Source organism: Lepidochelys olivacea (assembly GCF_965140295.1).
Source record: "Lepidochelys olivacea isolate rLepOli2 genome assembly, chromosome: 2".
Lineage (NCBI taxonomy): Eukaryota > Metazoa > Chordata > Testudines > Cheloniidae > Lepidochelys > Lepidochelys olivacea.
This window is the reverse complement of record NC_140412.1, coordinates 204,475,280-204,490,971: the sequence shown is the minus strand read 5'-3', so window position 1 is coordinate 204,490,971 and position 15,692 is coordinate 204,475,280. Positions and strand designations below refer to the sequence as shown.

The 15,692-nt window shown below is 37.6% G+C and overlaps 1 protein-coding gene across 1 annotated transcript in view; it reads right to left on the bottom strand.

The window, feature by feature from the left end:
* The window catches only part of TBC1D5 (TBC1 domain family member 5), a 470,928-nt gene that overhangs the window by 309,710 nt on the left and 145,526 nt on the right, over positions 1-15,692 (bottom strand). The window contains exon 3 of the mRNA XM_084621915.1: positions 7,825-7,951. The gene's annotated coding sequence lies outside the window, so the exon portion shown is untranslated. The remainder of the gene's footprint in view (positions 1-7,824; positions 7,952-15,692) is intronic.

Below are 15,692 nucleotides of genomic sequence, written 5' to 3'. Positions count from 1 at the left end.
GGCAGGCTCCAGTTCCGGTGGTGTACTCCGTGCCGAAGCCGAAGCACTAGGTGTGGAGTCTGACCGGGAGGACTCTGACACAGGACAAAGCTATACATATAAAATGATGGGGTCTAAATTATTTGTTACCACTCAAGAAAGAGATTTTGCAGTCATTGTGGATAGCTCTCTGCAAACATACACTCAATGTGCAGCAGCAGTCCAAAAAGTGAAAAGAATGTTGGGCATCATTAAGAAAGGGATAGATAATAAGACAGAAAATATCATATTGCCTCTGTATAAATCCCTGATATTCCCACATCTTGAATACTGCTTGCAGATGTGGTCACCCCATCTCAAAAAAGATATATTGGAATTGGAAAAGGTTTAGAAAAGAGCAACAAAATGATTAGGGGTATGAAACAGATTCTGTATGAGGAGAGAATAATAATACTGGGACTTTTCAGCTTTGAAAAGAGACGACTATGGTAAGGATATGATTGAGGTCTATAAAATCATGACTGGTGTGGAGAAAGTGAATAAGGAAGTGTTATTTTACTCCTTCTCATAACACAAAATCTAGGGGTCAACAAATGAAATTAATAGGCAGCAGGTTGAAAACAAACAAAAGGAAGTATTTTTTCACACAATGCACAGTCAACCTGTGGAACTCTTTGCCAGAACTCTTCATGTTATGAAGGCCAAGACTATAACAGGGTTCAAAAAAGAACTAGATAAATTCATGGAGGATAGGTCTATCTATGGCTACTAGCCAGGATGGGCAGGGATGTTATCCCTAGCCTCTGTTTGCCAGAAGCTGGGAATGGACGACAGGGGATAGATCACTTGATGATTACCCTGTTCTCTTCATTCTCTATGGGGCACCTGGCATTGGTCACTGTTGGAAGACAGGATACTGGGCTAGATGGACTTTTGGTCTGACACAGTATGGCAGTTTTTATGTTCTCAAGTGGATATCCCGGTCCTTTTGAGTTCGAGGGTGAAAGTTTTTGCAGATCCTTCACTTGTCTTTGTGTGATTCCCCCAGACACTTCAAACAACTATCGTGGGGCTGGGGGGCGGGGGGTTGTCACTAATGCGCATTGGCCGGGTACACGATGAACATGGCTTAAAGTTCGGGGAACTTCCGGCATGCCCCATTCCTCGGCGAAGTCCAGTTGGGGCTCTAAATACTAAAACTATTACCTAACACTTAGTTTAACCATTAAGTTAAGTCCCTAACAACTAACTATAAAGGAGACAGAATGATGAGTCTGAAAGAATCGCTAATACTCTTGCGTTAATGGAAGACGAGGCACTCCAACCAACTGTCAAGGGCAGTAAGAAGGAACTGAGAGGGCATAAGGTCGGCAGTGCCTGATATACTGAGCGTGGCACTCAAGCGGGCGGAGCAGCCGACCCTACTGATACCGCTAAGGCAAAAGTCTCCAACGATTGTGCACATGGGCATACACACAACCAAGAATGGAACTGACATGAAAAAGCACTCAAAGAACAGGTGTCTCCATCTGCTTGCACAATTGCTATGGTTCTGTAAATTCAGAAGACCATGGAAGTGTCTAAGGACAAATAAAATGTGGTAAATGAGAAAAACTATAAATCCCAAATCTTGAATATATATTAATATAAAAAGTCTTTATGTAATCTATAAAATACAAAGTGAAAAGCATTAAAAATATTAAAACTGACTATATATTCTCCTCTTTTCCCAAAAGGGATTTTTGGCCAGAAGTTTCCAAGACAAAACATATTATTTTTAAGTTACTTTTTATATTTTCATAAATATTTAAACTTTATATCTGTCTCTCTGCACTGAAATTTTTAATATGTTTATAAAGCCATAAGGCCTCTTATAATGAAAAAGCATTAATTAAAATATTTCTTGTATAAAGGAAAAAATGTACAACTTTTTAAAAGAAAAAATGTATAACATACAAAAAGTTTTAATGTAAACTAATTAAGTGATAATCAGGAGGGGAGAAAAATGGGAGACAAAATGAAGGGAATTTCTTGTGTTACAGTGTAAACTGAATATTGGAAAATTAAGTTTTGAGGTCATTACTACTTTTGCTCCAAAGCTTGGTATGAAGGTTTTAAGCACACAAAGCCGTAAAAAAATTGACACAATCTATGCTTGGCACTCTGGAGAAATATAGGTACAAGATTGATTTTACACTGTGTGCACTGCTGCATGCCAGACAGGCAAGCAGAATGCACTGTTTTTTCTTAAGCTAAGGAAACCGCCAAAGTAAAAATCTGCAGTGTAGTTGGATAGGGTGGATTGATATCTGAAAATTGTTAAGTGTAATGAATCAACACTTATCAGTTTTTATACAACTATATCACTGTGGTATCTGAAAGCCTAACTAGAACAACCTCTTTAGGTCATTACACCATCCAAATTTCACTTCCTAAAATGTTGTCAAGTTCATCATGCTAAATTCACCACAAATTTAAGTTAAGTTAGTATGGGCAGTTATGCATTAGATTCTAGTGAAAAACAAGACAAACAAAAAATAATAAACCACCCCATACCTTTGGCTCCTTCCTAACAGTTCTGATGAGCCCCTTTTGGAATTTTTTTTCATCAAGATAATTATGTTTTTGATGAACAATAAAATAAGCAAACCTCAGTGGGCCTTGGGCAAAGGCTGCTTCTGAGTGAGGAGGTGAGCACTTTCCAAATAAAAATGTTATAACCAACCCCTCATATTTGTCAGATGTACATATTGTGGTGACTGTTAATTTTCCAAAATACAGCATACTTTAAAAAGAGTCCTAAGCAAAAAATGTCTGAACTTGTAATAGTTAAGAGAGAACAATTTTATTAAGGAAGCATGCATTAAATGTCCCCAATAGTCAGCTTAAAGAGGAGAAAGCAGAACATTACTATTTTAAAAATTAAAGCAAAAAGATAACTATTTTACTCGTATACTGATTGACCCTAAAACTTAACAATGCTTAGGCTATTGGTGCACTGATATCACTGCCTAACATGCTGATCAATACTGTTTCATTGTTTCCTTGTACGTGTGTGTGTGCGTAATCTTTTGTCTCTTGCCTTCTACTTGGATTGTACGTACTTTGTGGCAGGGATCATGTTTTTGTTCTGTGTTTATATAGCACCTAGCAACTGAGATTCTGGTCCATGACTGGGGCTTCTAGGTACTATAGTAATACAAATAAATAATAATAATTACCCCTACTATTGTGAATAATCAATACATACTGCTAAAGTTGAGGAAATTTGGACAGTTCCCTTGGGATGTCATCTTCCATATCAGGTTGATAGGGGTGTGTGCTCTAATAACACACACACAAATGAAAAACACAAGTAATTATAAGCATATATATTTTTCATATATATATATACACACACACACACACACACACACACATAAACACACACACACACACTAATTAATCACAGTTAACACATGATTAAATCAAAAATATTAACTGTGATTAATCGGGAGTTTTAATAGCACTGTTAAACGATAGAATACCAAATGAAATGTATTAAATATTTTGGATGTTTTTCTACATTTTCATATATATTGTATTCCGTGTTGTATTTGAAATCAAATATTTATTATTACAAATATTTGCACAGTAAAAATGATAAACAAAAAATAGTATTTTTCAGTTCACCTCATACTAGTATTATAGTGCAATCTCTTTATCGTGAAAGTGCAACTTACAAATGCAGATTTTTTTTTTGGTTACATAACTGCACTCAAAAACAATAGAATGTAAAACTTCAGAGCCTACAAGTTCACTCGGTCCTACTTCTTATTCAGTCAATCGCTAAGACAAACAAGTTTGTAAATAAGAAGAGGGCAGCATTATCTCCTGTAAATGTAAACAATGTCACCAGAAAGTGAGAACAGACACTTTTGTAGCCGGCATTTATGTGCTATTTATGTGCCAGATATGCTAAACATTCGCTTGCCCCTTCATGCTTCGGCCACCATTCCAGACAACGTTCTTTCATGCTGATGATGCTCGTTAAAAAAATAATGCGTTAATTAAATTCGTGACTGAACTTCTTGGGGGAGAACAGTATGTCCCCTGCTCTGTTTTACCCACATTCTGTCATATATTTCATGCTATAGTAGTCTCCGAAGATGACTCAGCACATCTTGTTCATTTTAACAACATTTTCGCTGCAGATCTGACAAAACACAAAGAAGGTACCAGTGTGAGATTTCTAAAGATAGCTACAGCACTTGACCCAAGGTTTAAGAATCTGAAATGCCTTCAAAAATCTGAGAGGGACGAGGTGTGGAGCATGCTTTCAGAAGTCTTAAAAGAGCAAAACACTGATGTGGAAACTACAGAACCTGAACCACCAAAAAAGAAAATCAACCTTCTTCTGGTGACATCTGAATCAGATAATGAAAATGAACATGGATCGGTCCGCACTGCTTTGGATTGTTATCGAGCAAAACCTATCATCAGCATGGATGCATGTCCCCTGAAAGAGTGGTTGAAGCATGAAGTGACATGTGAATCTTTACCGCATCCGGCACGTAAGTATCTTGTGACACTGGCTACAACAGTGGCATTAGAATGCCTGTTCTCGCTTTCAGGTGACATTGTAAACAAGAAGTGGGCAGCATTATCTCCTGCAAAAGTAAACAAACATCTTTGTCTGAGCGATTGGCTGAACAAGAAGTAGGACTGAGTAGACTTGCAGGCTCTAAAATTTTACATTGTTTTATTTCTGAATGCAGTTTTTTGTACATAATTCTACATTTGTACGTTCAAATTTCATGATAAACAGATTGCATTACAGTAGTTGTATTAGGTGAACTGAAAAATACTATTTGGTTTTTTACAGTGCAAATACTTCTAATCAAAAATAAATATAAAGTGAGCACTGTACACTTTGTATTCTGTGTTATTGAAATTAATATATTTGAAAATGTAGAAAACATCCAAAAATATTTAAATGATATTCTATTATTAACAGTGCGATTAATCATGATTAATTTTTTTAATCGCTTGGCAGCCCTAATATACACACATAAATATGTATACACACAAATTTGCTGTATATGCGTAATAACGGTCTATATCAAAATGTATCACTGAAAACCATGGAAACAGTCTATAGTTATATTCCCTGTGCCTGTGATACATAATAGTTAAGTATTCTGTGGTCTGTAATACTTTGGTCTAGTTTCAGCTGTCGAGTTTAGCATGCAGGTGCTGGGTGGTAAAAAATGCAAGAGGTCAGACTAGATGATCTGGCAGTCCCTCTGGCCTTAAACTCTGAATCTGTGCAACAGTTGTCAGAAAAATAATAATCAAAAATGACTAATGGGTAAAATGGACTAAAAAGAATGACCATATGTGTATTATTGAAGTATTACTGTACATGAACTCCCCACCCAACACTTCAGCCACAACCATTCAGTTACTAGGAATGACAATTAATTTAGGCTGTCCTAGAAGTCTCTAGTATATTTTAGGTTCAAACATACTTGTAGATACTTCCTGAAGAGAAATCACTTTCTCTGTATGATGATTTTGTGATGAGGATTTTTGTTCACAAGGAATCTAAATTGATAATACTGTATTAATTTTATATATTATGTTAGACTCAAATGAGAAGTGAAAGACCAGCATCAGCAGGGTTCGGTGATCAGCCACTGTTTTTCTCTTCATAATTTATTTGTTAGTTTAATAATTACAACAATGCCTAGATAATCTGTAGCTTCAGTGTCTTGGAATGAGAGGAAAAGTTAATAGCACAATTGAGAGCAGATTTTTATTTAAAGAGATGCCCAAATAAATTGCAATGAGAATATTTGAAACCAATATCTAAACTGAACTAGAACACAGACACTGGTTTAAAGCAAAATTAATTTATATCACCCAAATCCGGAAAAGCATAATTTCAAGCCTTGATCTTATTAGGATACTTAATGTAATCTCATTAGGGTGCATGCTTCTATATATCAAAGTGGTTTACACATTCTAAATATATTTTAAAGAGCTCCAATAAAGATTGGCACTGAAGTGTTTAACAGTATCAAAACCGACTTTTGCAGGGCCAGAGTGCTAGATCATTAATTAAAAAGATAGCAGTGGCAATGCAGTCCGGTGTGGAGGAGGGTGCGCTGTCATATAGGGGGACCTATTTTCAAGTAACAGATCCATAGTCTCCAGAACCCTAAGAAATTACAACTTCATTTCCTAGGCTAGTTGAAATTAGGCATGGGGGACCTAATTTTCAAGAGTGCTCAGCACCCATATCTCCAGATAAAGTAAATGTGCACTATGGATGCTTAGCACTTCTGAAAGTCAGGCCTAGTATCATGTACAGGGGAACGCTGCCAGAAACATCACTCATAGTATGCATGCCTGCCACTCCATAGAGAATCATATATGCTCAGTGACAGAAAGCAAATGGATAGGAAAGACCTACTAGGGAAAACTGGGCATCAGAATAAAGGGGAGGTTTTCTCTGCACTTTTATCCTCACTGACAAAATAAAAGAAACAGAGAAAAGTCAAACTAGTAAGACACTGACAAAGCTAATGCCAATTTTTAAAATATTTTTAATGGCTACAGAAGACCTTGAGAGAGAGAACTATTTTGATCTTATTGGAAACAGCTTCAATACTCCAACATTAATGTATGCACATATATATTAATGAAGTAGACATGTTAATCCCCCGATGTCTATATCTGTGAGGCATCTAAGCTCTTATTTCCTTCACCATCAGTCTTGTGTAAGTAACATACTGTGGCAACATATGAATAGTTCATAGCTCCAGGAATAAATGAATGAATGAACAGTGACCTAAACCCTGAGCAGCAATTAAGTTTCTTTACTGATCAGCTATCACATACCTCACAGCAAACAAGTGTGTTTTTTGACATGCACACTTGCCTGCTAGTAAATTAAATAAGGGAACTATTTCTGTCAAGAACTTTTGTGATTTTTTTCCCCCTACAAACCTGGTTTCTTGTTAGGAGTATTGGGTTTTATTCTGATAGAGCTGTTCATGACAAGCCAAAGAAATGGAATAGGTGGTGATAGGGGATTAAGTAAAGAATACTCTGCAAAAGCACAAAGGGACTGCCGTTGTTTCCCATGAGTTGGTGAGCTTCAGTTTGGCCTTTCTGAAAACTGCAACAAAAAGCTAATGTTGAGTATTTGATCTTGGTATACAAGTAAACACCTCATGCAAACATTGGTACACTAGAAGAGTTCAACAGCAAATAGATGATTGTCAATATGATCATCTGGTTTTTCATGTTTGAAAATGGGGAAGGAGGACCTAGGGTTGACTATTATTGCTCCTCTTTACAGTTTGCATTTGTTTCCTCACACACACATATACATATTATTGTACACACAGTATACGCATACATATTCCAAGATTCATTTTATTCTGGTTCACATCAGTAAAATGAAATTTAGTTATGTCAAAGTCAAAAAGAACAGCAGCTGGACTTTCAGAGTTCAGGATGCATGTTCACCATTTGCATTTAGAAAACATATCCTTTTACTTGTAACCAGAACCCACTTTCTCTGGATGTCTTTGAGAACCCTACATGGAATCCCAGAAAGCCATCTCCAGACTCACTTGTCACACTGTAAAACGTTAAATCTATTTTCTCTGGACCCCTAAAATATATTATCCCATATTCTCATCATTCCTTATTTAAAGCATGATAAAATTGAACTCTGAAAAAAACAAGTTTAAGAAAATAACACCAATTCAGACTGAAGAGGAAAGCCAACTCCTACACCACCTGAATATTATGTTATAGTATATTAAATTAAAATAAGGAGTACAACAATACCTTAGTCTTTGCAGAAAGTAAAGGAAGGCAGGAACAGAAGAACAAAAGTAATAGTTCTGTGATCAGCAGACTTTTCCTCCTATAGCGTGCATCTCAGAAACAACAGAATAGTTTTCTCCTATTCTCCCTGTTAATCAAAGAACAATGAATTTGGATAATTAGTCAAAGGGACTAAGAAGCCACTATAATACAAAGCAAACAATTTGACCCTTTATTCCACAAGATATTATAGTCCCTTGGTAAGCTTTGTAATTCTAAAACTGAAATTTGTAGGGAATAAATGAATATGTATTGTAACTAATGTTTTATACTTTTTAAACATTATTTTTACTGCATGTACAGTATGCTCCAGAAAAATATCACAACTATCTGAAGTTCAGATTAGCTCTTCCTCTCCAGAACTAATTTCTAAATCTGTAGCATATGTACACAACACACACACACACACACCACTATCACTTCATTATCTGTGCACATGATGCTGTTTTTTCTCTAACGCCTCACAATGCTGTTAGTGTAAGTTAGACGTTATTCTATCTTATAGTTTAATTCTAGAATTTAACTAGAGAGAAAAGAGGCAAAAATGGAGAAGTACATTGCTACTTTAGGTACACTGGAACCTCTACAGGTTAAATGCAGTGTCTCTCTCAACTGAGGCCCCAAATTTTGTTTTTGGAGGAAAGTGATTAAGAGTTTTTATAAAACTCAATATTTCCCTGAAATTTAAAAAAATGAAAACATTTATTTTAAAGAGAATTTAATTTCCCTGGTATTTGAAGCCAAACACTGCAGCCTCCTGCTAATGTAGTAGAATCAGAGTGTGAAATGGATTATAAACTGACCATAAAACCATAAAAGTGGCATCTATTTTCATCGGCAAAGTCAAATGTAAATCAAGAAGGTAAAAAGATTAAATGGTGAAAAGCAAATTATCTTTTAAAAGTTAGTAACATGGGGAAAGAAATCTGATTTTTAAAATGTATCTCGCCCCCGTCTAGGTGGGCTGGGAAGAAAGCAGCCTGGATTTGATTGTGCTGGCAGGGGACAGGCAACACCTGGAGACACAAGGCACTGAGCTGAAGGGCCAGGCTTTTTGGCCAGGCTAAGCCCTTGGGGTTCTGTGACCCCGCGCACCAGGTCACAATGCCACTCACTCAAATTTGGATGGAGATGACGGGTGTAGGTGCTCACAGGCCAGAAGGGTCAGGCTGCTTGGGGTGGGGTGCCTGAGAGGGGAAGTGAAGGGGAGCAAAACTAAGAATATAAGTATCAGGGGGTAGCCATGTTAGTCTGCATCCACAAAAACGACAAGGAGCCCAGTGGCACCTTAAAGACTAACATATTTATTTGAGCATAAGCTTTCGTGGGTAAAAACCACACTTCTTCAGATGCATGGAGTGAAAATTACAGATGCAGACATAAAAATACCGATACATGAAGAGAAGGGAGTTTCCTCACAAGTGGAGAACCAGTATGGACAGGGCCAATTTGATCAGTAGTCCACTCCCAACAAGAGGTGTCAATTTCAGGAGAGGCAAAGCTGCTTCTGTAATGAGCCAGCCACTCCCAGAATATAAGAACACCCATACTGGGTCAGACCAAAGGTCCATCTAGCCCAGTATCTGGTCTTCTGACAGTGGCTAATGCAAGGTGCCCCAGAGGGAATGAACAGAACAGGTAATCATCAAGTGATCCATCTCCTGTTGCTCATTCCCAGCTTCTGGCAAACAGATACTTTAGGGACACCATCCCTGCCCATCCTGGCTAATAGCCATTGATGGACCTATCCTCCATGAACTTATCTAGTTCTTTTTTTAACCCTGTTATAGTCTTGGCCTTCACAACATCCTGTGGCAAAGAGTTCCGCAGGTTGACTGTGCGTTGTTTGTTTTAAACCTGTTGCCTATTATCTTTGCCATCTCTCCGCCGCCGGTCCTTCCCTGCCCCCCCGCCCCACACACACACTTTAAATGGGGCTCCTCAGCACCTGCATGGAAATCTGAGGTTCAGCTGATCTGGAGCCTTCCCTGTCTACACTTAATCCAAACCACTTGTGGAATTATGCCTAGGCAGGGAAGGGGAGAGGTTTCCCACTTCTGCTTGCCAACCTTTGGCCAGGTTGTGGGAGGGGAAGGGAGTTCATTAGCTCTAAGGGGGTTCCATCACTGTATTTAAATCCTTTCTGGGCATGTAAGAGCAGACACCCTTCCGTTGCTGCCCTTTAATGGAGTTATAGTTTGCACTGCATTACCAAGATGCTGTGTATCTGACCAGATCACAAATTTTTAGGATCAGGAAGTTTTCCCTCAGGGTAAGAGCATCCGGCAGGCTTTTTTACTTTCCTCACAGCATGCTGGAGGCTTGGTTTTAGGTTAATAAGGAATTATATAGTAAGAAGCAGAGTCCCCGGTTTGATTGTAACTTGTGGCAGGTTGTAATGCAGGTGAGAGGCCCCAGCTCCCAGAGAAAAACACAAGTAAGGGACTCAAGAGATAGCTGGTGGACTCAAATAGCCTTTAGGGAAAGGGACCGCAGTCAGAAGACTTGAGGCCTCTTCTGCTCATGTGTACCCTCATTTCCCTTCACAGGAGAGCAAGGGGTAAGATAAATCCTCCACGACCCTCCTTATTTCTGCCAGTCTTTGCTCACATACTTCTATTCCTTTTTACTCTCTACCACACAGTACCTTTTTCAAAATAGGTATTGTTATGTACTTATTAGGTCATAATAATACCTTACATTTTCTATTGTTTGAATTATTCCATTAGAGGATTTTTTTTATATAAAAAAGCATAGGGAATACACTCACAAAACTAAATTAACGTGGCATTAAAGGCTAGGCTTAACTCTGTACATTGAGAAAACTAACATTTTCTATAGGCTACCTTAGACAAAGCTTTACTGACTTACATATCATTCTTTATAGATCAACTGATGTAATGTATTCAGATCTTGATCTGAATGGGAAGTGCTAAAAAACAGACGACAGCTGAATTCTGCGGGGGCCATGTTTGGATTATTTTACAAACTTCCTTTGCCTCACTGACTCAGGGAACTGACCCTGGAATTAATTTAGCCAATTGCCTTTAAGGAAGACCCAGGAATGGGGTTAACGAGCCCCTTTTCAAATTTTCAGGGGATTAGGAACATTCCTCTGTTCTCCTGAACTAACCTATTTTCCTCTCGCAACTCCTCATGTAAAGTGGGGACCTAAACTGACCACCTACTGGAATTTTTTTTTTAAACCAGAACCTGAACAAATTTTGGGGGAAGCTAAGTTCATATTGAGGTTCAGTCTCCAATTCAGAGAGCTGTATCCTTTCAGCATTAAGTCCCAAGAGCATAAGTCAAGTACTGCATTTTTTTATCCCTTGAAATCTTCAGTGCAAGGCTGGCACTCAGCAAAACAGGTGCTACATTTCCTACTTTTATAGTGGTATCTCTTAATTTTTTTTGCACCTTGATAAAACCTAACTGAAAGCTTTGCTCCTACCATGGGTATTTACATGGCCTAAAGAAAAAAATGCAGGCATTCATTCCTAGTCATAAAAGTAATAGCAACAACGTAAATGTAATTAATAACTTTAGGATACTCAGAATTCAGTTATTGGTTAGGAACAATTGGAATTAAAAAACACAAAGAAATGAGAGCTCCAACTATTTTTCTTATCTGAAAATTCTGAGTTAACTGGTGAGAATCTGTAGTGGAGCAAAGCTCTTCTGGATGTCTTGTCTCATAGGTATCAGTTTCAAATACGTCTAAATCCTCAGAAAGGCACACATACTACCTCTTAAACATATCTCATTTTGAGGGACATCACTCATTTCAGTCCAGAAGTTCCACACACATTTGGTGTCCCCTCACTCTTACTATTAAAAGTTACTTTCGTCAGTAATAAAGAATCATGAAAACTGAGGTTATAGGAAGAATAACTTAAGACACTTAGAATTTGAACTTTCCTTTCTCTCGCTGTCATTTTAGGTCTTTGTCACACACTGCTTTCCACATTTGGGCCTTGGCAAGTTAATGGTATAACCTGAAGAGGAGGGCTGATGGACAGATGAGGGAGACTAGCATCTTTCATTATGTGAGCACACAACACTAGGCAAAGTGACATGCTATTTGGCAAATAATACTATACTAAGTAACTTCATTTTTTCTACAGTTGCACATAGCATTATGCATTATTACATGTGCTCTTAAAACAAAAAATCATTAATTAAAACTGTGAAAAAATTAAATATGAGAAAATAAGTTGAACTGTCTATTGTTGATTTATACTTAATAATGTGTTTTTACTATGACCTGAGAGATACATGTAGTATTTCTACATATGTGTTTTACGATTATGGAACAGAAGACATTATGAAAACACCTACACATAAGAAAGATTTTAAATTATTGTGGAAACCTTGATAGAATAATGTCAGGTTGACCTAGGCTCCTCCCCATATTAACATTTGATTAAAATAAGACTTTAGAAGCCCCCAAAGCAATACACTGTAAATGTGATCATTTTTAAGCATTCCACTGTGTTGTGCTAGTTAATGAAAGCCAGGAAGTGAAACATTAAAACCACCCAAATTGACAAATGCACCAGTATTAATGGTGGAAAGCAAAATGGATTTTTCAAGTTTTTAGCTTTAGTAATCTGAAGCAATAATAGCTAAGGAATTTTGTTTTTAACACACACTATGAATTTTAACCAGTTTTCCTTTAACTCTGAATTTTCTGAAATGTTGTGCGGCTATATTCACAACCTTAACATTCCATTGATGGTATTTTATTCATATAATTATCCACTCATTTCAATTTTCCTACAGTGCACTTAAACACAATTGCAAACGTAAAAATTCAAAGAAAATCCTCTACTACATGTTCTCTCAGGTCCCTCCCCTCCACCCTCACCTCTTCCTTTCAACCACACCAAGGAGTACTGTTTAAAAAACAAACTTGTGCCTGACATGCCACATTAAGCTTGAAAGTACTAGATTCACATCTACAAAAAATTTAAAAAGCAATGGGAGTTTTTGTGGACAGTTTACATATTAATACAGTCAGTTCAGTTATGTCCCAGAGAAAACATCTTATTAGTTCTACAATTAAATGATTCAGCAACCATCCACACTATCTTTGCCTTTTAACAGTTGCAATCAGTAGCAGATCTAGGTGTAATCAACAGCAGCAGGGGGTTTTAGGAAGCAAAACAAAACAAAAACAGTAGGGATCTTTACTAGTATACAGTAATTGATATAAGGAGACATTTTATTCTAAGTTAGCCCAAGATATAAGGATGCACATGTGTTGCATTCTATTATCTACAATTAGCATTTCAATTCATCAGCAGCAATGCAATAAGCTATTTTAAAATGGTTTGATATTGTTTAATCTTTTGTGGAGTTCTTCCGCTCCTCCCCCTGCAAAGGATCATCTGTGTCTCTAACATAGCACTTAACGTCCCCGGTTTACTTTTCCTGTTACAAGGCCAACGTTGGAGTTACCATAAATTCAGCTGAGACCTGGATAATTCAGAATCTACAGATGTCACCCCTTAAACTGGTGAGTGGGCTGTTCCTGTGAAATATTCCCTTCCCTGTAAGTCTGCACAACTCTTTGAGTCCCTGCTATGCATGGCAACAAAACTATGTCTCCCAAAATGACTGAAGAATACCATATACATACATATATACATATACATATTATATATAAATATAGACATATATAGTCTACCTAAATTTTTGTGCTGTTATAATCTCTTTCCACTAACATTACCCTACATGTAGGAAAGTAATGCATTTTTTGCTATTCAAGATAAATTGATAGGTGGCACAGTAATTTAAGTGTTTTTTTTTTTGGTTTTGTTTTTGAGATCTGAGTTCAATTCCTGCCTGAGACATATATGGTAAATGAGTTTTCCGCCCTCCAGGTGTAACAGATATTACTGCCACCCTCCACTGCACTGAAAACTACTGACAGGGAAAAAAAATATGTCACAATAAATGGGAACAGTTTAGTTTGCTACTGCTTAATGGTAACCAGCTCCCACCATAGAATAATAATAAATTCAAAATTAAATTCCTTGTAGCTTTTCTGCTTTATTAAAATCATAATATTTAGAGATTAGACATATATTATTTGTTAAAATCTGGTCTAGAATCCACTCAAGTCTAAATATCTGGGGTTTTTTCACTGTTTTTTCATCCATTCACTGTTAAGAACATACACTAGTAGATACAGTACTGTACCGTACATATGAGGTGGAATGATTAGTTGTGGTACTGCCTAGGAACTTCAATCAGGACCAAGGCCCCATTGTATTAGGCACTGAACAATTAAACGCACAGGTAGGCCTGGCCTCTGCTCCATGATCTCTGCTCCACAAAACTTAGAGCCTAATTTGATATAACACATTACAATGGGAGTCAAGGAGACAAAAGTGAAAATAATGAAAATACCGTATGGTCACAAGGCAGCTATTGTAGAATTTAATGGTTCCTTGATGGTTCCAAATCATCTTATTTTTTAATAAATGATAAAATCAGCTAATTCTGACTGTTGTATAAATTAGTCTTCTTGGTTGGCTCATTTCTTGTAGGCATCACAGTAAAAGTGTTTCTTGTGGAGCAGTGTCTGCTCTCATTTATATCGGAGGAGACAGCACACTCATGATATCTCATTCATTTGTGGAGCCTTGATTCACACCCGGCAGGCTGCTGGTCACAGATGCACCAGAGTCTCCCACTCTCTTCCCTAACAAGAAGGGTAAACTTCCAAAGTTCCAAAAGTTCCCCCTAACAGGGGGAAGACAATTCTGAGCATTTAAGCATGTGCATTGTTCTTGTATAAATCTAAGTGCACAACTTCTAGAAATATGGGGCCCAGCTTGCAATTTTCTTCTGCTGGAAAACGAAATGCATTTTCATAGAAAAAGGGGAACTATTTTCCCGACAAGAAAGAAACAGAAGAAAAAGGGAGGAGTCAGACTCATTAAATTCTTCATCTCTCCCAGACTGCCTGCCTAGAAGAATTTTTAGGGCTGGATTTAGGGTTCCTAGAATAAGATTTGTAGTTCTGTTTCATGTATTTAACAAACTCATTTAATCTAGGGAACACCCAAGAGTAATTGTGAGAAGATTCCACAAAAGGTGGAGGCTGTTACCATAATTAGCCAGTCCCTTCTGAAATTTATGCTCAGTGTCTAGCTTCTTTGCTTCTTGGATGCATTCCCCAACAAAGCTGAGGATTTTTTTTTTAAATTAATTCATCAACTTTCCTGCCCCAGATAGACCTTGTCCCCTAGGAGAACTCAGCCGAGCTGGTCATTGTCAAGATTGTGAAAGGATGGGGTTTACTGGAAAATAGCATTATCAAGTACATATTCCACATATTGTGAGTTTAATCTCAACATTTTGGGTTTGCATTTCTACCACGACTTGTGTAACCCTTCGAGACCTTCAGCACATTGTAGTAGTTGCAAGGCAAACTGATTGGCACTTAACCTGCCCATTTGAGACACAGCTTCTTCCTTATTGGCATTCATGTGACCATTCACTGCCAGATTTGCTAGTACTCACCAAGTGTCTCAGATTCTCTTCAGAGCCAGAAAAAACAGACTCCATGACCAATCTGGGGGGTAGACAGACATCATTACTGGCAAACTAAGGCTTACGTAGGAAAAAAGGGACTAATTAAGGGAGGTGGATGGAGACATGGGTGTGAGATCCTCAGATTCACCTTTTGCAATAACAAACTCAGTGGTCCCATCTTTCCTGCTCACCACCACAAGGAGGTCAAAGGAAGAGTCAGGAATGGCAATATAGGAGGCTATCTTTTAGAAAGAGAATGGAGAATGCACCTGCAACTGTAT